The 22,372-nt window shown below is 46.9% G+C and overlaps 2 protein-coding genes across 8 annotated transcripts in view; one reads left to right on the top strand and one right to left on the bottom strand.

The window, feature by feature from the left end:
- BLVRA (biliverdin reductase A) overlaps window positions 1-9,424 on the bottom strand; it is a 57,367-nt gene extending 47,943 nt beyond the window's left edge. Inside the window, exon 1 of one of the 2 annotated variants that reach the window (XM_074988065.1) lies at window positions 9,143-9,424. The gene's annotated coding sequence lies outside the window, so the exon portion shown is untranslated. Of the gene's footprint in view, window positions 1-5,514; window positions 5,536-9,142 lie in introns of those variants that run through there. The other variant, XM_074988066.1, reaches the window with a different exon arrangement.
- A 10,187-nt stretch (window positions 9,425-19,611) lies between these two features.
- Window positions 19,612-22,372, top strand: part of COA1 (cytochrome c oxidase assembly factor 1) — a 210,530-nt gene continuing 207,769 nt past the window's right edge. For 5 of the 6 annotated variants that reach the window (XM_074988077.1, XM_074988073.1, XM_074988072.1 and 2 more), the window contains exon 1: window positions 19,612-19,814. The gene's annotated coding sequence lies outside the window, so the exon portion shown is untranslated. The remainder of the gene's footprint in view (window positions 19,815-22,372) is intronic. The other variant, XM_074988078.1, reaches the window with a different exon arrangement.

Below are 22,372 nucleotides of genomic sequence, written 5' to 3' on the forward strand. Positions count from 1 at the left end.
CATATATATTCAAAATGAAATCCTGTTCCCTGGAGTCATAAAAAATTTAAAAAAAAATCTGATTTGTTCTTCATTATATTTGCCTATTTTTAAAATTTTATTTTGCTACAAAAATTAAACCTGACAGGTTGGCTTTGTAGTTTTTTCTACAAAGCCCTTTAAAAATAAATTGTAAATTTGCAGCCTTAATGCCTACAACATTCCTTGGAATTTAGTGCTTGATCCTTAATTGCTGACTAATAGGCTCCTAATTGCCCTGAGTCTCTTAAGAGACAGTGGAACATGCATATCTACAATAAGCAATTTGGAAAGTGGGAAGATAAGCAGAAAAAGGTAAGAAGAAAAGAAGGAAAGTAGATTCTTCTTAGGCTATGCACACCCTGACAACTGAAAGACAAAAGTTTCATTGGTCAGAGATATTAAAATGACACCCTCCATTTGCTAAGGAAAAAGTTTTGCAGACAAAAAATGGTGTCACACACCATGCTTTATGAAAATTGACTTATGAATATGCATAATTCAGAGATGCTCTAGGCAAAACAGGTCATGTAACATGCCATTTTAAAATAAAGATCTGCTGAATGCATATATTCTGTTTTTGTGCATGTACCATTCTTGTATATGAGGTTAGAAATAGGAAGTACGGATCTGTATATAATTCTAAATGTGCTAATGAAGGACATTACTGATGAACTGTGGAAACTTAATGGCCCGGTACTGAAAGTAACAATATGTGAATAGTTTGTCCCCTTCCCCAAGCCCCTGCCTTCCCCACTTCCCCATAAGCCTGGATTGTTGTTGGTCTTGTCAGGACATGAGGCTAGGCCAGCTGATACTGGAACCCATTTTGGATCTGGCACTTTTCCACCCAAGCAAAGTTTGAACTGCATTCCTCCTGTAGGCAAACTGGATATAAGGCAAGGAAACCAAACAATAGTGGGAGTGACCAGATCACAGGAGATCCTCCATTTACCACCCTATGTGGCTGCTGCAAGCATCTAAGACTGAACAGCGGGAAGGATTAGGCCTAAGCTAAGAGGCTGCCTGGCTTGTGAAAGAGATGCTTAGAATTATTAGCATATTAGGATAACTGTTTTGTTTATTTTGGCTTTGTAACTTACTCTGACCTGTTTGTTTTCACTTCCAACCACTTGAATCCTACTTTTCATACGTAATAACACTTTTTTGTTTATTATCAAGTCCAGTGTAAATAACTAATGTGCATCTCTCTCTTTCTTTGATAAAGGGGGCTAACTTTATGAGCTGTCTCTATTTAAGGCTCCCTAAACCCCACTGTGTTGCTGGCATCTGAGAGGCCCTCTGGGCAATTACCTTTAGGCTCCCACTATCAGTTGGGCCAAAAGTAGTTGGGCAGAACAACATGTTTTCCCCTATGTTAAGGAAACTCTTACAAATGTGATGCTGAGAAGGTCTAGCAACGTTAACACTCTTCACAAAGCCAAACATGTTGCTCCAAGGCCCTGTCCTACCCTCATTCCATCCCCCACCCTTCTTTCCCCACCCTACTGCTTGCTCTCTGCCACCCTCACTTACTTACTCATTTTTACCAGGCATGAGCAGGTGTTTGGGGTGCTGGAGGTGCTGGGGACTCCAGAGTGGGTCCAGAAATGAGAGGTTTGGGATGCAGGGGGAAGGGTGGGGCTAGGAATGAGGGAGTTCGGATGTAGGATGGGGCTCTGGTGGTGGAGCCAAGGGGTTTGGCATGTGGGAGGGGGCTCTGGGCTGAGTGGGACAGGCTCTGGGCTGGGGCCATAAATGAGGGGTACAGGCTCTCAGAGAGGGCTCAGGGCTGGGGCAGGATGCCAGCTCTGGGAGTTTGGTGTAGGAGGGGGCTCCAGACTGAGGCAGAGGATGCAGTCTCACCTCCCCTGCACCCCCCAGCCATCTGCCCTTGTCCCACAGAGCCACAGGCTCAAGTTGCCGCTTCTGGGAGCCATGTGGAGCTAGATAGACAGCCTGCCCACCCTGCCAATTGGACTTTTTATGACCCAGTCAGCGTTGCCGACCAGTGCCGCCAGGGTCGCTTTTTGACCAGACACCTGGCAAACCCTGGGCCACATCTGCAGCTCTCTGTTTTATGTGGGCCACATTCATATAATATTATACTACATGTATGGTCCTGAGGCTGTCACATGGCTGCAGCTGTATCCCACCTGGGCCACAAGCTGCCCAAGGGTTTAGAAACACTACTCCACGTATTTGTGAACAAGGGACATCGTCCACACTGCATAACATTCTTAGTAACCAAATTTGCAGTTCTCTTAGTTAATCCTCGGGCTGCAATTCTACAATGCATTGTCAGTTGCTTTTTTATTTTCTTTGGATTATAACGTTGCATTCCTCATCTGTGAAGGGGGATTCTCCATAATGAAACAAAAGTCAATTTATTTCCTTTTCCCATCGTATTTATGTAAGACCACCAAAAAGATATGCAACCCCCTAGTTACTGATTTTGGCATTGATGTTGTTCAGCGCTAGCATCTGTAACACAGATGCAGGACAGGGCACTTGCCACTCCCACTGGCTCTCCTTATATCTGGTTATTAATTCGGCCCTTAATGAGGTGAACTAGAGAAGTAGTGTTGCAAGTTGCATAGGAGAGTGCTGTCTTCTCTCTTTCCTGTCCACAATCTGTTCAATAAGTCACTGACCCTAGATACTGCTAACTAGTTATCTAGTTTGGGACTACTGCTAAGATAAAGTGCAAAGCTCTCCAGTTTGGTCCTTAGAATGAATCTTTGTGAAATATCCCATGTGCTTCTTACCTCTGTGACAAGGTAAGGCTGGGAGGGGGCAAGAACAAGAGGGAAAAGCAGGGCAGGCAAACAAGCAGAGTGTGAGCATCTGGGGAGGAAGCCACCCTGGGCCAATTTTAAAAGTCTGATTTTAAAAGAACCTTTGCCCAGTAGGCAGCGGAGAGGGAGGACAGTGATAGGAGCAAAGCAGTTCTGTTCTTCTAGAGGCACCGGAGGAGTGCTCAGCTGAAAGGGGCTAAGGCCCCTGCCCAGGAGGCCCTGAGCTTTGGTGTCAGGCTAAGCAGGCTGATCACACAGGAGAAGGAACAGGCTGCTGCTGCTGCTGCTGCTACCACTACCTGGAGGAGGTACGGGGGGGAGGAATCATCGGGGGAAGTGGCCCAGGGAAGAGCTGCAGTGTTCATAATGAGGGGAGCTCTCCCCTACCACTAGCAGCCACACAGGGTCCCTGGGCTGGAATGAGTGGGTGGGGCCCGGGTCCCCCCAGACAACGATCCCCCCGCCCCCATCTACTGTCTCAAGAAGGGCAATGGTATTCTGGCTGTGGGGTTAGTGGACTAAACAAAGGCCCAGAGCCCAGGACCGAGGCTAGCCTTGCCACACCTCTAAAGAGTCAACAACTCAAAATCAAAGTTCTGAATACATATAACACCTTCATAACACGTGCAATCAGAGAAAATAAAAGACTCTTCCTTGGTTTCCTGCAAATGTAGCCCCGAAAATATAATTTAGGCCCCAGTCCTGCAAAACTATACACGCAAATTATCTCAATGACATCAATGGAACTTGTTACTCGCATGTAAGCATTTGAAGGAGCAGGGCCTTACACTGTAACCTAGGATGGATGATGTTGATATTGAATGAGCACACACCTGGAGAAGGAGATGTACAACCTCTCTCAATTTAAACAAAAAGGAACAAAATGGCAGCTTTGGGCTAATAAAATGAGTTATTTAAATGTAGTATTTATGAAGGGTTTGAATTTTAGCAATTTAATGTACTTTTTAAAAGGGGAGAAGGTCACGTGATTTAAGCATCTGAGAATTAAGTCTATATTCTGTTTGACACTGTCACAGCCTCCCATGAGATGTCAACCAAATTATATTATGCCTTGGAGTCTCACTTCCTCCCTTTGTCAGCTGAGGAGGTACCTTCACAGTTATGCTGTAAACATTTATTAATGTCTGATGGCATACTTGGAGATCAAGCTAAAGGGTCAACCAAAGTACAAATTGATATTCAAGTGCCTGTGAACATTCTTTCCCTCATTCCACTTAAGTTTGAGAACGCTGCAGATCGGAAAGCTTTGCAGAGCAGTGCCCCCCACACCCTGTGCCATGTGTGCGCAGGAGCTAGCTGATAATGTCACCACGCTGAGGAGACAGCACATGACACAGCTCTCCTCAGTTCCTTTTCTACTTTCCTCAGCTGTGGACGGATGCAGAGCAGCTCTCTCTTTCCTGACTAGAAAAACCAAAGCTGGAGGCACTATGCCCTTCTCTGATGGGCATGTCTCATGCCATGAATGCCTGGGTGAATCCCACAGCATTTCTACGTGCCCCCATTTCCAGGGCATGTCGGCAAGGGCACGGAAGGAACATGAAGCATGTTTAAAAGCTCTACTTTGGCAAACGTCCCTCTCATCTAGGGGCACGCCAAACAACATGTACCCAGAAAGCAGGAGGCTGATAGGGATGGTCCTGTACGAATGCCAGGACAGAGGTGAATAAGCTAGTGAGTGCCCTTCTTTGCCTGCTGCTGCCTTCAGATTGAGACGAGGGTGAAGGCGAGCAAGGGGCATTTTATGAGGTGCTAGCATGCCCATGCCCCATAGAGTTTGGTGAGGACGCAGTGCTGGGTATAGCTGAAGGCATTTGTGGATCTGTCACATTTTTCGTTGTGCCTTCTTATGTCTAACAGGCTGATCCAGAGCAGCAGCCAAAATAGTAGGCACCATTGGTGGAGGCATATACTGCTTCTCAGGTGCAGATGCCTCAGAGGCACCCACTGATGTGGGTCAGCTGGTCTCTCCCTCAGCTCTCCTTGCTGAGGACGACCTGTATCTCTCTATGGTACCCGACACGGGTGGCACCAGAGAATGGAAGGCTCACAGCAACTTGGATAGAGCACGAGCTGGTACAGCTGTCACAGTGTGGGAGCCTCTGCAGCTCTGAGGACTTTTGCCGCACCCACACGTTGTTTGGCGTGCCCTAGATGAGATGGACTTTTGCTAAAGTAGCACTTTTAATACCATAATTAGCCTAAAAATAGATCAAACGGGAGGAGGACAAATCAAGGCCGGTCATCTACAGCCCACCCTACCTCCCAAAAGCATCAAATTCGATGGCTTGGTCAAGGGTCTGAGCCTTCAAGTCTGGTGCATTCTGGGCCCACTTTCCATCATTGGCTGAGGCCCTTTTACCACCAATGGACACATATTACATCCAATAAATGGGTCTTAGATATTATCAGAGAAGGGTACACAATTCCTTTCATGAATATCCCCCCTACCCCATCCCTCTTCAGGGACGCATCTCATGAGCCCCTCCTACGGACAGAAGTACAGAAACTCCTTACCCAAGGGGCAACAGAACCCATTCCCAACAAGCACTGGGGCAAGGTTTTTATTCCAACTATTTCCTGATAACCAAGAAATCAAGGGGATGGAGGCCTATCTCAGACCTCAGGGAACTGAACAGATTCATTCTGAACACAAAGTTCAAGATGGTAACCTTACCAACTATCATTCCGGCACTAGACGAGGGGGACTGGTTCTCAGCTCTCGACCTCCAGGATGTTTATTTTCACGTGACCATTCATCTGGAGGACCCTCCTGTGGGACATTTTGTGGTCGGTCAGGACCACTTCCAATCCAAAGGCCTCCCTTTCGGACCTTCTACGGCCCCATGAGTTTTCTCCAAAACACTTGCCATGGTCACAGCATACCTCAGAAGGCACAACATTGTTATTTTAACTTATTTAGATGACTGCCTGATCAGGGGTTCCACCTACCACCAAACTACCCTTACGATAAATACTACCAGGGAATGCTTTTCCCAGCTTGGCCTCCTTTTAAACTTACAAAAGTCCACTCTGAAACTGACACAGAGCCTAGAGTTCACAGGAGCTCTAATGGATTTGGTTTCAGCCTGAGCCTACTTTGCTTCTCACAGGTTCCAGGCAATCTGCGACCTCATTCACCTAGTCAAACAGGCCCCTTTTACCACTGCTCGAACTTGCCTCCAATTTTTGGGTCACCCGGCTGCTGCGACATTCTTTGTCCCATTCACAAGACTACATATGCCTTGCTTTCGACATTGGGTCACTCACAATTACATACCAACCCGCCACAGAATACTGAAGACCCTTGCTCTTCCTCTGTTAGTGCTACAGTCACTAGACTGATGGACGTCCTCAACAAACATCCTTGCAGGCACACCTTTCCGCCCATCAGCTCGCTCTGTACCTGTAGCTACAGATGTCAGTCTCACGGTTTGGGGGGCCCATTGTAGCTCATCATCAGTTCAGGGCACATGGGCTCACCATGAGAGACCTCTTCATATCAATATGGTGAAGCTCAGGGCCATTTGAAGAGCCTGTGCCCATTTTCTCCCATTGATATGGGGCAAAACTATCCACGTCCTCATGGAGGACGAGCCCATTTGTTTTAATATCAACCAGTGGTGGGACGCTATGTGCTGAGGCACTCACATTCTGAAATTGGTGCATAAGGAACCGGGTAACCTCAATAGCAACATACATGCCCGGCCAACAGACTACCAGGGCAGACAGGATGAGCAGGTATTTCTCAGACCAGCATGAATGGGACATCAATACCAACATACTTCTCTCCATCTTCCGCAAATGGGCTTCCCGACAATAGACCTCTTTGTGATACCTCACAATCCCAAGTGCCACAGGTTTTGTTCCAGGGCAGAAATAGGCAAGAGCTCGCAGGGGGATGCTTTCGTGATTTGTTGGGCAGTTCCCCTTCTCTATGCCTTTCCCCCAATCCCATTCATGGCCAGAGCGATCAACAAAATCTGCATAGACTGAGCAACTGTAATATGGATAGCACCAAATTGGCCCAGACAACCACAGTTTCTTTACCTGCACCGTTGACTGACCGACCAATCCCACTCCCAATGGTGCTGAACCGCTTAATTCAGCACCATGGCACCACACTTCACCCCAACATCAAAACCCTGAAACTCACAGCATGGTTCCTCCGTGGCTCCAGGATGAAGAACTTACCTATTCAAACAAGGTCAAAAATATCCTTATAAACAGCCATCATGCCTCCACTAGAAATACCTGTAGTAGGAAATGGGCACGCTTCCAGCAAAGGTGTACGACCCACAATCTACATCCTGATTCTGCTTCCACACCTACCTTCATCGATTATCTTTTGGATCTCAGTGATGCAGGCCTCTCGATTAGCTCTATTACAGTGCACCTTGCTGCAAGTACACCTTTCCAAGACTCAGAAATTGCTCTTCTCTCTTCTGGCACCCAATGGTGAAACGTTTCTTAACAGGGTTACAAAAAGTATACCCAAATCTGCCCCCTCTGATACCACCACAGGACCTGAACTTGGTCCTAGATACACCTACAAGACCTGCATTTGAACTGCTTTCCACAACACCCCTTCAGCACGCGTCCACGAAAGTGGCTTTCCTAGTGGCTGTTATGAGGGCCAGAAGGGTCAAGGAAATTGCAGTGCTCATGGCTGACCCACGCTTTACTATTTTCACTAAAGACGAGGTGGTGCTTAGGCCTCACCTGGGATTTCTCCCCAAAGTCATATCCAATTTTCAAGTGAATGAACCTATATACTTACTTGTTTTTCCTAAGCCTCACTCCTCTCCTAGGGAGGCTTCATCGCACGCACTTGATGTTAGATGTGCTCTTGCTTTTTACCTGGATAGAACCAAGCTAAGTAGGAAATGAGACAAACTTTTTGTAGCATGGACAGGGCCCCGCGTGGGAACAGTTGTTTTGGCATAATGCCAGTCCAAGTGGATTGTGGATTCCATTCACATTGCATACCAATTTAGAGGAAGGCAGCCACCACAGACTATTAGAGTCCTTTCAACACGAATGATTGGCTGCAACAACTGCCTTTCTTAGTAACGCCCCTCTGGTAGACATCTGTAGAGCAGCCACCTGGTCCTCTCACCACACGTTTGCAAAGCATTATGCACTGCACAAAGGGCCGATACCTACCGCTGCCTGGGCTGATGCTGTTTTACACCGTTCTACTTAAAGACTCCAATACCCACTTCCAGCAAAGGGGTACTGCTATGGAGTCACTCATGTGGAGCCCCCGCAGGGAAGACTCGAAGATGGAGAAGTTACTCACTTTCGTGCAGTAATGATGGTTCCCCAAGATGTGTCCCTGTGGGTGCTCCACAACCCTCCCATCCTCCCCTCTACTTGGAGTCCGTAAGAACTGCAGGTAGAAAAGGAACAGAGAACTGTGCCATGCACTCTTTCCTCGGTGCCGTGATGTACCCGGCTGGCTCCTGCGTGTGCATGGCACACAGGTTTGGGAGGGGGGCACTGCTCTGCAAAGCTTTCCGATCTGCAGCGCAGGGACATGCCAGCACGTAGGTGGTGCACCCACAAGGACACATCTCAGAGAGCCACAGCTACTGGACGAAAGTCAGTAGCTTCTCCATCTCACACTGCTGATCTCTCAGTGCTTCACAAACAAATTAAGCCTCAGAAGACTTTGACCAGTTACTATTATTATTCGTCCCATTTTACAAAAGGGTAAGTGGAGAAGTACTAAGGTTAATTTGTCTGAGCTTCACAGATGTTAAGCACCTGCAGCTGTCCGACACCATTTCTGGGAGCTCAACAACTGCGTCCAACCTCAGATGCTACTAAAAGTAGCAGAATTAACTCTTGCCTCACCAAATCCTACTCTTACTCCCAGTCCATACTTCTCTCCTTTGCATGGTGCACTCGGACTAAGGCCTACGTACTGCTTTCCACTTCTAGAGGGCACAGGCTCTCGCCCAGTTTTTCCCCACCACGCTCACTCCCTACCCTTTCTATTTTAAAGGCTACTGGCCTGTGGGTTTGGTTTCACGTTTGCAAGGAGCCCGAGGATTAGAAAGTTGAAAGCTCTGGGCTTAGCCCTTTGAATTGCTACGTGCTGATGCTTCCGTACATGGGATAAAATAAACCTCCCCTCCCATCCAAAGCCTGGACCACTAAGTGAGAGCAAACAATTCTGGGGCAGGTGGAGAGACAGTCCAATAACCAGCCACCAGCCCTGCGCCCTAACAACATTCAGGGCGCCGAGGGAAGGCGGGCACCCCCTTTCGGTAGCTGAGGAGGGCAGAGCTCTCGCTTACCCCTGTGTCGTTCCCAGCAGACCCAGTTTACACGGCCAACTCTGCAGCGCACACGTCCCACTGCCCGGCTCCCGTTCTCCCCTTACACAACTCCGCGTGCCCGCCAGGCACCGCCCCCTTGCCGGGCGTGCAACAGCAGCAGGGGCGGGGCGGGGCGAGCCGAGCCGAGCCGGAACTAGGTGCAGGCCGGTCGCAGGAGAGGCGACGTGGGGACCGCCTCCTGGTTCCCGTTTAGCTGCGGGGGAGCCACCCGGTGTGCCGAGGGAAGGCGCCTGGGGCTGGCAGTGACGGAGCCCTCCTTGGTGCCCGGCGCTGGCTGAGGGAGGCCGCAGGAGACGGGAGCACGAGCAAGCCCTGCTCAGTCTCGGCGGGCACGGGCTCGCTGACGATTGGGCATAGTCACCCTTGCGCTGCCTCCTAGAGGCACTGGTGCAGACTCAGCGAGCCTTGCAACGCCTGGCCTGCGCTGGCAGCTTTGTCATAACAACAAGTCTTGTGGCACCTTCTAGACTAACAGACATTTTGGAGCATAAGCTTTCGTGGGCAAAGACCCGCTTCATCAGTTACCCACAAAGCTTATGCTCCAAAATGTTAGCCTGTAAGGTGCCACAAGGCTTCTTGTTGTTCTCGAAGCTACAGACTAACACGGCTACCTCTCTGATAGCTCTATCGTAGTCTGTGCCAGCCCCTGCGCCAGTACCTGAGCAAACTCAGCAGTGCTAGTGCTGGGGCGTCACAGCCTAGGAAACTGCAAACCCAGCCCGGTAGGTTACACTTGTTCCTAGGAGATAGGGACACAATTTTCTACAACTAGAGGGGAAGGAAGCCTTGACTTCTTTCCCCTCCCACACCCTTTTCTACTGAGAGCGTTTGTCCTCCACCATCAGCTGTCCCTCACAGCTCCGTTTGCCAACCAGCCTTTCACATCTTTGCCGCTGAGTTAACTCAGGTGTTGCTCCTAATCTTTTTTCAGTCTACGCACACTTTTGGTCCTATTGGCCCTTTGCTTAGAGCTGTAGGCTAGTGCCCAGGTGCTGCTTTCACTGGGGCTAGTAACCCACCCACTTTGCACGGAGGATCCAGGCTAAATGTCAGGTGGCTATGAAAGCCTCAAAAGCCCAACACCAATCCATTCTAAATGCCACAGAATTTTCTGAGTTGAATATCTTATCTAACCCTGGGGAATTTTTTTTAAATGTTTTTTATTAATATTTACAGGACTACATGGGATTGAAGGCCTGGTTTCTCAAACTTTTCAGGCACCCAACTCTTACTGAAATCAAACCTTGATTGCTTTGAAGATCTGAATGACTATAGACTTTTAACTAAAGCCTAATTTCTGTTCTTGTTAACCCCAGTGGTCAGCAAATCTGGAGTAGGTCACAGCAGAGACAATGCACTTTGAGCTCCTCCTTTAGAAATACAATTGGAATGTTGGTTTCCATTTTAAAATCAGGCAGGAGGGATCAGGGACCAGTTCAATGTTCAAAGGAGCATGATAAGTTGGCCTTCTTTACTACTACTTTTTTATCTTTTCTTAGCAGAGACAGAGTTTGGATCTCTCATCTCTAGTGACAGCTAAGCTTTAAAAATTCTCTTCTGGAGCCATAAGCCCTAAGCCACTTAACTCAAGGAAAACTGTCTTTGTGGAAAGGAGGACTGATCTACAGTTTGTGTAGAGACAGAAGTATGCTGATTAGGATGTGATTTGTTTTCTTAAAATAGTTATTACAGTACAACCCCAAGCTAGGATGCAATTACAGCAATAGGTAGGTGCCCTATGCTTTTTCTATACCAGATAAACCATGCCTATATGAAAACCTTTTATGGCAGTACAATGGTGTCCAAACCATCAGATTATACTAGATTGTATAACTAACTCTGCCAGAATAGTTAAGACAGTGCAACTTTGTGGGTAGATAAACTCAAGAGCCCCAGGCTCTGACCCCTTGTCTGTGACAGAGCAGAACAGTGTCCAAGAGGCCTGTTATCTCCAGCTCTTTCTAGCCCTCCTGCACTTTTCATTATGTTTTCTGTCTAATGGACTGATCGTTTTTTTCCCTTGTTCTTCATGTTCTCTTTCTTTTCTCCTTCCACTCATTATTCACTTCTCTGATCCTCTAAATCCTGTGGATGTTGCAAGTCCCTGCAAGAATCTGGTGGGTTAATTCTGTGGACATACCTGGTGACCACATCCTTCTGTGATAGTCTCTGTCTGCAATAATAGAGTAGTACTGTAAAAAGCTGTGATCAGTATGGAAATTATTAGGTTTTGTCTGTCAGCTGAAATCCTTCCAGGGACTGCAGTTTAGGTTACAGCCCAGGGAAGCCTCTCAAGGGGAGAAAACTTGTCATCACATCCTAGAGATGTCAACAAGCTGTCAAACATGCGTAGAACTAATTAACACACCACACCAGAAGCAGAAGTTACAACTGAAATATATAACAAGAATTTGGCAACCAGTTATGTGAGGAAAGAAAGTAGCCCAGTAAGAGGGGTTTAAAAATACTTGGATCACGTAGGAAACAGCCCAGTGGCATTACAAGTATATGACAAAGATCTAAAATGTATGATGCCATACATAGCAGCAAGGGAGGATGTGTGGAAATGTCTGGGTTAGTAATCATCTTACTTCAAAAAATAAAGCATATTCATGATTTCACAATGCTCATCCACATTAACTAGAATGCCAAAGTCTGAATTCTGGTCTGTTACTAAAAGTTGCCCCATAGCCACAGGAGTGAAACAGGTGAAGATAAATTTGGATTTACAATATGGATAGGCAAAGGGTGGAGATAAACGGGCCCATTCCTAAACGCATTTTTGTACCTCCTTAACTTGACTACTGTAAACAGTCTTACTGACCTTAAGTACTTACAATAGTACAGTTAATGGGTGCAAAAGGGATGTGGGATCAGTGCTTAAGAATGGGTCAGAACCTTCGCTCAAAATGTAAAGGTCTTTCTGGAGACTGGAAAAATTCCAGAAATTTATTAAAAATATTTTCTTTGTTACCAGGTCACTATGTGTCAGTGCTCCCTTGTGGCCTGGTGTGGCTCTACAGCACCCTGTCTCACTTTTTCATTTCTGCCAATGGCTCCTGAAAAAGCCCATGCAGTTTAGTTATTCGAAACGTTCCCCTTCTGTGGTCCAATATCTGAAGTCCAAATAGTACTTTCTCAAGATGGGGCCAGCTCCACACCCCTGAGTCTGCCTCCTTCCTTGGTGCTCCTCGCCACCTAGGGAGCCAAGCTAATTTTTTTTTTTTTTAAAAACAGGTGGGTCTGGTTCCCACCTCCTAAAAGGATCAGCCATTCTGTGTGATATTTCCATTTTTGCATGTTTATGCATTCGGAGGTTCCAGCCAGGGAAAGGAACAAAACATCACAGGAAAGCCTGTTTAGCAGACTTAGGAAGTTCTGATACTTTTAAAATACTTGTCTGAACTAACATAGAATTAAAACAAGTTCATTTCTTTGAAAAGAAGGACTGTTGTATATACTCAATTATTTCTTCTATATATAAGTAATATTTTACTATACCTATTTTGCATAAAGGCCAGAACTAGCCACTAGTGCAGAATATGGCTGCCCACTCATTTACAGGCCGCTAAGCACCTCCTTTGATTGGTTGCCAGACGTAGTTCAACATATTCCTTTCTAATCTACAAAGTCCCATTTGGCTACTTAAAAATGGTATTTCCTTTTATTTGCTGCACTGACACCACATTTTAATGAGGGCTAGGGTTGCCAATCCTGGTTTCACCAGGAGTCTCCTGGAACTGGCTTGCATCTTCTGGAGACTGCTGAAGCCAAAATGCGATGCCAGACTTAGCAGCCTAAAATAGCCCACCGGGATGGTGCTTGCAGGCAAGGTAGCACATAAGCCCATGGGGCCCCCACCCTCTGGGGCTGCAGGGATGTGTTGGCTACTTCCAGGAGTGGCATAGGGTCAGGTCAGTTAGGGAGCTTGCTTTACTCCTGCTGCTCAAGGAAAGTACCCCTATCCAGAGCACATACCCCTCACCCCCTACTGAACCACCTCCTGGAGCCAACATCTTAAACACCCTCCCACACCCTAAACCACCTCTCCCAGCTCTGAACCTCCTCCTGGAGCTCACGCCCAACCTCCTTCCCAGACCTGAGCCACCTCCTGGAGCTCACACCCCAAATTCTTTCCTGCATCTAAGCTCCATGCCTGAGCCCCATCTACATCCAATCTCCCTCCCAGAGCCTGCAGCTCCCACTGCATCCAACCTCCTGGCTGAGATTCAGCCTGGAGACTTCTCCACAGTCCAAAACCCTCATCCCCAACCCCATGTCCCAACCTAGTGAGTGTGGTGGGGCATTTGTAAAGGGGCGGGACAGAGGTGGAGCAGGAGGCAGGGCACAGGTGTTTGGTTTGTGTGATTAGGCAACTGGCAATGAGGGCTCCCCAATGGCCCTTAGAATTGGACTTCCAGGGCTGCTAGGTCTCACAGTAAATTGAATCACAGTTTGGTTAAGCAGGAGGTGGTTATTAAAGCCATAACTGGAACTCAAACTGTGTTTGTCTTTGTCTCCCTACACTTGTTTAGCAGAGCTTAAATCCTGTCTGGAAGTCTGCATTTGCTCACTGAAACATGCAGTTCCCCATGTGTCCAAAGCCATTTAAGTGTTGTGATTTTCTAAATAGGTATTATGCCACTGTGGATCACAGGCACAATGTTGCCATCCACAAAACCAAACTAGATGCCTAGGTTCCCTATACAATACATTAGACACCTTAGAATGAGATCTCCAAATGCCAGCATCCTAGACTGGGTGCTGCCCAAGTGACTCAATGGGAAATACTAATGAAAATGGTGTGTCCGAAGCCCCACCCCTTTCATGAAACTGGACATCTAAATTGAGAGTGCTTTCTTTTGCCTGTGAGACAGTCAGGAACCTCTTTGCTGGAGTCAGCTGGCTTAGGTGCCTAAGCTATATGTTATGGGAAAATGTGAAGCACCTCTCACTTCAGACACAGCACATCTAACTTGCACTTTTGTCATCCATGGGTGCTTAATCCCCCTGCATGAATGAGCCATGTGGCAAGTAAAAGTGTTAACACTGGTTTGTGTACATGGGCACTCTGTTGTAGACAAGCTAAGCCCCCTTGTGGGGAGTGGAAGTATTTGCTTGACAAAATAAGGCAGACAGACAGCATTCACATAAGCTGAGTTTTAGCAACAAGGCTGTTTCGACAAAGCTTTGTTGCTGAAAGCTGTGTAGTGCAGGCAGACCCAAAATTCCTACAAGACAGGGAGGAGAAGCAGGAGCAAGCACAAGGCTGTATGTTCGAACAGTCCAGTTGTTATACTACTTACCTAGCATGTGCCAGATCCAGATTCAATTCCCTTCTCTGCCTAAAAACGGATCTGAACAGAGCGCTCCACTCCACCTCTCAGAAACATACATTAACCCATGAGATCTGGGACTGTCTACTGTGGCTCAGCCTCTCCTCTGAAAACTCTTCTAGTTAGAATTAAATATTTAAAGAGCATCATTAGGCTAGAGAGAAAAAGAACATTAAAGAGAAAATTATTCTATAACCAGGTGGTTAAGACACCCACAGAGCCAGTCCTCCTGCTCCAATGATTGTGTAATTATTTATCCAAAGTGGAACCACTGGTTCCTCCTTCTGTGATAGATTTTTGAATGGTATCTGGAGCAATAGGCATGTTCTGAGCATCACTATTAGGTTAAATCCAGCAGAGAAGACAGGCATTTGTGCTTGGATTATGCTGCGGTTTAGGTGGAAGATACATGTTGAGGAAGCTAAAGCAAGGTAGCAATGTACATGCCAAAAGGCAGAGAGTCTGTTTAAACTGCAAATGGGGGCACTGAATAAGTTTAGGACCCTTCACTATTAGCCAGCAGCTCAGCAGGAGCTTTGATAATTCAGTAGAGCCGAATGGATGTGCCTGCGTAACTGTGGGGATATGGGCTACAGTGGCTGAACATAATACTGCAAGTGAACAATGTTACAAGTAGCAGCTGATATCTATGGAGGGCCCTTGGACTGCTGAATTATCTCCTGCCATTCTGGGGACATTCAGAGCAATTTAATTTTATCTGAACATTGCTAGGTGGCATAGGACCAGTGAGTAAGCAGACACACATTAATATTCTTATATTGTAGGTTTTTGACAAGAGGCTAGGAACAGGCAGTCAGAAGCCCAATGTCTAAAATTAACCTGCTTTAAAATTCGTTTGTTGAACTACAGCAATACATAACACAAGAAGCTGTGCCATACTCAACCACCGAGTAAGCTTGCAGCACCAGGTAAAACTGGAGATAGAGTGTAGGTAATTCTGTTATCTATATACAGTAATAATGCAATTATTAGTGCAAACATTCAAAACTAAACTTGCTACTGAATTTTGGTGCACCTAAGTGTATGCATGTAATAAAAACAAATACAGCACAGAAGACCCTCTTAAAACAAATACCAATTTATATAATGGGGACCTTACCCTCCTCTTAGTCACTGGTTTTACAATGATATAACTCCGCTCACTTTAACTGAGTTACTCCTGATTTACACTGGTACGAATAGGCAATCAAATCAAAAACATTTTGGAACTGTGACTTATATACATACCATATAAGGACCAAATCGTGCTGGAACGCAAGTAGAAAACCAGCAGGCTCGGGTCTATAAAGTGGCTTAGAATAACTAATCAAGACCTAGGCTGAGGCTTCATGTGAGCAATGCTAGTCAAGTGACATCAGAATCAAGGGATGAAGTACAGCAGTAAACAAGTGCAGTAGGTCAGCTGTGTGGTATGAAGTAAGACAACAAAAATGGGTTATGGATATTTTTAAGGAATGTGTGAAACAAATTAACAGATTAACTGCAAAAATAGAATTATAGAAACTGATTGCTGTGTCAATATCTCACCCACTCTGAAGATTAGATTGGAAGTAGGATTCTCCCCACCGCTCTGATGTGTATAAAGTTTCTGCTCTGGGGCTGGGATGAGATCTGGTATAGGTATGTCACTCTGTTCACACCCTCTTTAGCAATCAGGGCAGAGGAGGATTTTGCTAGTGCATTGCAGCAGGCTCTTTTTTGGAGCTAGTATGCAGAGAGAAGAGGATTGTACTGAGTAGATAAATAGTCTCAGACAGGGTAGCCATATTAGTCTGTAGTTTCATAACAAACAAAACAAAAACAAGCAGTCAGGTAGCAGTACATATTCTGAAGAACTGGGTCTCACCCACAAAAGCTCATTACCTTATAAATATAGTTAGTCTTTAAGGTGCTACAGGACTGCTTGTTTTTGTTTTGTAGGTAAGTAAATGATATAAAACGGAAAGTGTACCTATCACAATGAAGAACTGATAAGGACAGGTAGAAATTCAGATAGGAAAAAGGGGATCAAACATTATAAATATTCATAAGATGAAGTGGGCATTAATGTGACATAATATAGATGTTTCTTGGTTTAAGTATGGTGGGAGACATGACGATGTCTATCCCCTGATGCTCTGGTATTGCCACAAAGTGGGGTGTGAGTATGCTAGCATTGGCTGTTTGGTATGTTTACTCTTACTTTTGTGTATGATACTGTTTAAATCACAGAAAGAGCAGTAATTTGTGTTTGTCCTAATTGTGCACTTTGAGGGTCCTCAATTTGGTTAGAACCTCTCCACTGCAGTGGACCAAAAGGCTGAAACCTCCAAAACCACTGTATTATAATGTGTATCTAACCTTGCAAGATCAATAGGCTAAATAACTTGCTTTTAGAGTTGATGGAGTGCAAAGAGAATGAGCAGGAATTCAGTATTGCTACTTATCTTTTGTGATCTCAGTTTCCAACTATTATGGATTTTTCTTCAGTAACTTGTCAAATTTCAGTTTTGAAACTCATGCTAGCATAGAAGTCCCAACAGAAATACGGAAAAGTCGTAAAGCCCAAAACGGGTTAACTTTTTAAAGTTAATTCTTCTGATTGCAGAACTTTAATTGCATCTGACTGCGTTTTCTTATGTACACTAAACTCTACCCAAAAATATGTAAAGAATATATCAGTCATGAAAAACCAACTCCATAAAATCTATCCCACAAACACATCATTATGAAATCTAGTCACTTATTGTATCTGTTCACTTATGCTGTTGCAATAATTCATCTGAGGGGAAGTTTAAAAAACACAAGAGGCCACTGCTTCAAAAGTGACACTTACCTATGCAGCACATCCATCCTTCCATACTTGCAGTCTGTTCACCCCATCTTTACCCATTAGCTAGGCCAGCAGTTCCCAACATTCTCCAGACGGGACCCATTTTGACAATTCAGGAAGACTTGGTGACCCAAGGCAATTCAAAACCAGCGGCCGGGGTGGGGGTTGGGCAGAGCTATAACTAACTAACTGTGTGCCTGAGGGAAGAATATAAAATTGTTAAATTGTGCCCCCTCATGTTTATATATCCATAATAGTTATTTCACAGAAAAGGGGAATACAATAAAACAACAACACTGAATTTACTGGAGTTAGTCAGTTGTGGTGGTGGAAAGATACATCCAACTGCAGAAGTGGGTCTGTCCCACGAAAGCTCACCTAATAAACTATTTTGCTAGTCTTTAAAGTGCTACTTGACTGCTTTGATAGTGTATAGACTAGCACAGCTTACTCTCCATTACTATTCAGGTGTTAGGAGTCACTCAGGGGCTGCAGGGGGCAAGGGGAGTCACTCGGGCTGAAGGGGGCTAGAGAAGTCACACTCAGGGGCTAGGAGTCACTCACAAGCTGGAGAAAGGTTGGGGAATAACAGGGACCCCTGTGGCAGGAAACTGGCTGTGCCATAGAGCTCCAGCCAGCTGTGCCAGTCATCCAGGTGCAGGGGAACCCCAAACCCCACAGATGGAAGCAAGCTGTAGCACACAGCCACAGCCAGCAGCAGAGACTCCATCTTCTGCAGAGGCTAGAAGCCAGGCAGCTGATCAGCTCTGCTCTCCCTTCCAGCCTCCACCTTACCGGAGCTGAGCAAAATGGAACAATACTCCTCAAACATGCAGTTCTCTGCCCTGCAGCTGAAATGATCCTCAATTTAATTGATTGGTTTAATTGCCTGATGGCTGTTAATCCAATTAACTTGAGAACCACTTCAGGGGTGTGAATGACTTCTTAACAGCCATGTGTGGAGCTACCCAGCCCACCTGGTAACCCCCAGGTTTGGAAACTGAGGTAGGCAGAAGAGAATTGTGTTTGTTCATTGCAGCAGGCTCCTTTTTGGAGCTACTATGGAAGGAGGATTTTGCAGGGTTGGTTTTTCCATAGCTGATGTATTCTTTCACACATTTTTAGAGTTTTTGGACAGGGTTTCAATTAAGGCTCTGAATTTTTTTTTTTTTTTAAACAGATAGGGTTAACCCTACACCAATCCCTTTTGCCTCAGGGGCTACGTCTACACATGCAGCCAACATCGAAATAGCTTATTTTGATGTTGCGACATCGAAATAGTCTATTTCGATGAATAGCGTCTACACGTCCTCCAGGGCCGGCAACGTCGATGTTCAACTTCGACGTTGCTCAGCCCAACATCGAAATAGGCGCAGCGAGGGAACGTCTACACGTCAAAGTAGCACACATCGAAATAGGGATGCCAGGCACAGCTGCAGACAGGGTCACAGGGTGGACTCAACAGCCAGCCGCTCCCTTAAAGGGCCCCTCCCAGACACAGTTGCACTAAACAACACAAGATACACAGAGCTGACAACTGGTTGCAGACCCTGTGCCTGCAGCATAGATCCCCAGCTGCCGCAGAAGCAGCCAGAAGCCCTGGGCTAAGGGCTGCTGCCCACGGTGACCATAGAGCCCCGCAGGGGCTGGAGAGAGAGCATCTCTCAACCCCCCAGCTGATGGCCGCCATGGAGGACCCAGCAATTTCGACGTTGCAGGACGCAGATCGTCTACACGGTCCCTACTTCGACGTTGAACGTCGAAGTAGGGCGCTATTCCTATCTCCTCATGAGGTTAGAGACTTCGACGTCTCGCCGCCTAATGTCGAAGTTGGTGCCGCTACTTCGAAGTAGCGTGCACGTGTAGACGCAGCCAGGGAGAGGTGATCCAAATTTGGCTGGTCCCTACCCTTTGACCTTTCCAGAGAAGAAAGTAGGGACAGCTAGGCCACACTCCCAGAAAACTATCATCCATCCAGCACAGTCCATCAAGGTCTCACATGAAACCTGCAAGGAAAACATTGGATGACCTGGAAATCTATTGAGCTTGAAGGACAACAATTGGGGTACTCCTCGGGTCAGCTAGAAGCTTTGTCCCAAGAGAGCGAAGTGCAGGAGACTTGTAGATGAGCTCTGCTCCATGCAGGGTACAAGAGCAGAAGTCCCCCTAGAGCAGAAATAGCAACACAGCACAGGCAATAAAAGTCCCACCTTCAGTCCCATCCCCAGAGCTAGGGGGGAGAGACTGACCCTGCAAAACCTCCCCGCGCCTGCCTGATGGTGAGGGAACCCCCAGCGCCCGCTCACTCTCCTGCCCGGCCGCGGCTGTCGGCAGCGCCGCCTGCGTCCCGCGCTGCTGAGCCAGCCCTGCCCGCGGAGTGACTGGCAGCCCGGGCCGGCCAGACGCAACATGGCGGCCCCCGCGGCGGAAGCGTGAGTCGGTTCCTACTGCAGGCGCCTCAGTAAGTGGCGGCGCCGCAACGCGCCCCGGCCCTCCTCGGGAGCTCGCGAGGGCCGCGGAGCCGGTTTTAAAGCGGCTACGGCCCCGCCTGTGCCGGCAGCCCGAGCCTGCAGCTGCTCCCGGCTGCGGGGCGGGTTTGGGCACGTCAGGAGCTGGCCGCGGTGACAAGCCTCTTGCGCCCTGTGATCCCATCCGGAGAGACTCTCTGAGACCCCGCGGGGCGGGCTCCGCTCCGGTGAAAGGCGGGGGCGAGCCGGCGCCCCACAAGGCCGGGGAAGGTGGTTGTGCTTTCGCTCGCGGCGCGGCGCAGCGCCTCGTTCACACCCTCCCCGCGCTCGCCGGTGGGCGTCGGGGCTGCAAACTGGCGGGACAAGGTTTAGTCGGTTGCGTTATCTCCCCCCGGCAGTGCATGGCGCTGCCCCCCCCCTCCGCCCCGTCCCTATCATTTACACACGTGCTACTTGTGGGGAGGGTCTTAACTCAAGCTCGGGGTAGTTACCTGTCCTGCTGCGTTGTGATCTGCCTCGCGTTGGCACATGCTGGACCTCTGCATTTTCAAAGGCGTGCGAGGGGTCGCGGCAGGGGGAATGGGAAGTGCGCTGTGCCTAGCCGGGGAGTCGTTTGCTGCACTAAGAGGAAAACATTGACGTTGTTCAACAGAAACTAGGCTTTTTATGAAAAGGGATTGCTCAAAAGGTAATGGTGAAGTGTGGTCATTTAACTGGGATAGAGTAGGGCCATCAAAACAAGAAACTTAATTGTTAGTACAGTAAACACTTTCCTATCCAGCAGCTGCCGGGGGCGGGAGGTTGCTGGATAGTCAAATACTGTGGATAACAGAGCTGTACCTAGCAGTGCATAACATTAAAGAAAAACAAGTTTAGATATTAAGAAATAAACAAAAATGTATGCAGAATACTATATTTACCAACAACAGCTGCATTGTCCACTGTACACTTATACTGTATTTGCTGTATTTATTTGTATTATTGTCACCAAAGTGTACTCATAGAAAATGTGACTAAAATTTACTTAGGGTTAAAATGCCAGTTGTTTGGGAGTTCCAGATGATAGAATGCCAGTTAAGACAAGCGTTTACTGTAGAAGGGGCCATCCCCACACAACTGCTGAGCCAGGATACTCCCTCCACCCTACCCCACTTCTTCCTGCCTCTGCTCTGCCTCTCCTGCTCCCAATGCATCCTTTCCTCCAAACTTCCTCCCCACAAGCAGTGCGACCCAGGGGATTTCTTGGGGCAGGGGGGCAGCAGGGGAAACCTGGCTGGCAGAAGAGTTCAGGCTCGTTGCTGCAGGCTCACTCCGCTCGTTACCACCATGGTGAAATGGAGTAACCCAGTCTGGAGATGGTGGAGTGGAGCAGGCTGCTGAGTTGCTTAACTTCCCTGTAGCTCTCACTGCCATTTGTGAGTGCAGGTGCAGGGTTGCTGCTGCTGCCAGGATACTGTAACCCCCCATCCCACAAGGCATGGGGTATCAGCCTGAACCGTCCTATGGCTCTGTGCAGTAGAAGAGTCTTACCTTCCTGAGAAGCAATTAGTCTACCACAGTGGTTCTCAAACGATGTGTTGGGACCCTGAAGTGAGTCACAACCTATTTTAATGGGGTTGCCAGTTCTGGGGTTTGGATGGGGCTTGGGGCCAAAGTCTGAGCCCAACCATGTAGAGTGGAAGCTTAAATGGGCTCAGGTTACAGGCTACTTTTGTCTCCCCACTCCTCCATCCAGGTCAGTAGAGGGAGGTGGGCTTGGGCTTTGGTCTCTCCTCCTCGGATTGTGTAGGAATTTATTGTCACAATGGGGTCATGTTGCAATGAAGTTGGAGAGCTCTAGGGCTGTGTCTAACCTACAAAAATAACTTTGAAGTAAGCAACTTCAAAGTAGATCGTCTACACACACCCTGCTTCGAAGTTAAACTTCAAAGTGGGGAACTACTCCATTCCCGGGAATGGAGTAAGGACTTCAAAGTTGGTCTCTCTACTTTGAAGTTAACTTTGAAGTAAGGGAAAATGCATGTGGCCTCTCTGCTGGCTCCTTCTATGTAGTGCCTAACTTCAAAATTAACTTTGAAGTTAATTCCCAGTGTAGGTGCACCCTTGGTCTAGTCCGCTCCCAGTGTAAGGCAATAAACTAAAATTTTAAAACTAATTCAAAGTTGAGGTTTTGGGGGTAGCCTTATTTTTTTAAATAAACCTTGCAAATGGTATTGTTTTTTTAGAAAGTAATTATTAAGCAATAAACTCTCACATTTTGGCCACTTGTTAAATTAAAATTGTACACCCAAGAAACCAAAAATGAGCATGAAGCTCCAAACTTCATACAAATTTTATACTGTTTTTCACTGATTTTATTGATTTATGCTGGTGTGAGTGGAATATATTTTTCTTTTAATTAGTAAAATTATTTTCTTTCTGGAATTTTCTACAGGTTGAATCTCTCTAATCTGGAACTCTCGTGCAGCAGCATCCATAATCTGATGACCACTTATCAAGGCTTTGGCCAATTTTCCACTAGTGCCATAAAGTTTTTTATGGACGTAAGTCC

This window comes from Carettochelys insculpta, chromosome 2, assembly GCF_033958435.1.
Source record: "Carettochelys insculpta isolate YL-2023 chromosome 2, ASM3395843v1, whole genome shotgun sequence".
Lineage (NCBI taxonomy): Eukaryota > Metazoa > Chordata > Testudines > Carettochelyidae > Carettochelys > Carettochelys insculpta.